The sequence below is a fragment of the Haplochromis burtoni genome, unplaced genomic scaffold, assembly GCF_018398535.1.
Source record: "Haplochromis burtoni strain Fernald_Lab_line unplaced genomic scaffold, NCSU_Asbu1 Contig_88, whole genome shotgun sequence".
NCBI lineage: Eukaryota > Metazoa > Chordata > Actinopteri > Cichliformes > Cichlidae > Haplochromis > Haplochromis burtoni.
In genome coordinates, this window is record NW_024582449.1 from 1,320,840 (window position 1) to 1,321,441 (window position 602).

Below are 602 nucleotides of genomic sequence, written 5' to 3' on the forward strand. Positions count from 1 at the left end.
CACACACACACACACACACACACACACACACACACACGTACTGTACATACAATACCTCATGCCCGCATAAAAACTTGTTTCTCTCTCAGCTTTATTTTGCGGACTAGCCCACAACTTAGAGCGCAAGAGTAAAACCACAGTTTCCAGAACAGAAACTAATATTATCATTAGAGCTATACTATTGAAATAATATTAATATACCTATCAAACTCATACATTTAATATTATTAGCAGTGTTTCAGGTAGACCTCGGTTTTCAGGCTAAGATTATTTATTAACACAAAACTGGTGGCGCTTCATGATTCACATGAAATCATTTGTAATTGTCTTTAGCTGTAGACTAGTGCGTAAGGATCTGTCCGAGAAACCGCATGCGGTGTAGTCTATTCGATAGTTTGTTTTATTCACTCTATCACAGGCTATAACCTCGGAGAACCATATGCTCATTTATGTGGGAATGTCGGGATAACTTCTTTCTTTCTTTCTTTCTTTCTTTCTTTCTTTCTTTCTTTCTTTCTACATTATACGTTTTATACAACATACAGTTATGTGGTTTGTTATTTCTTTAAAACTATTTAATTATTTATATACACCGCAAAATC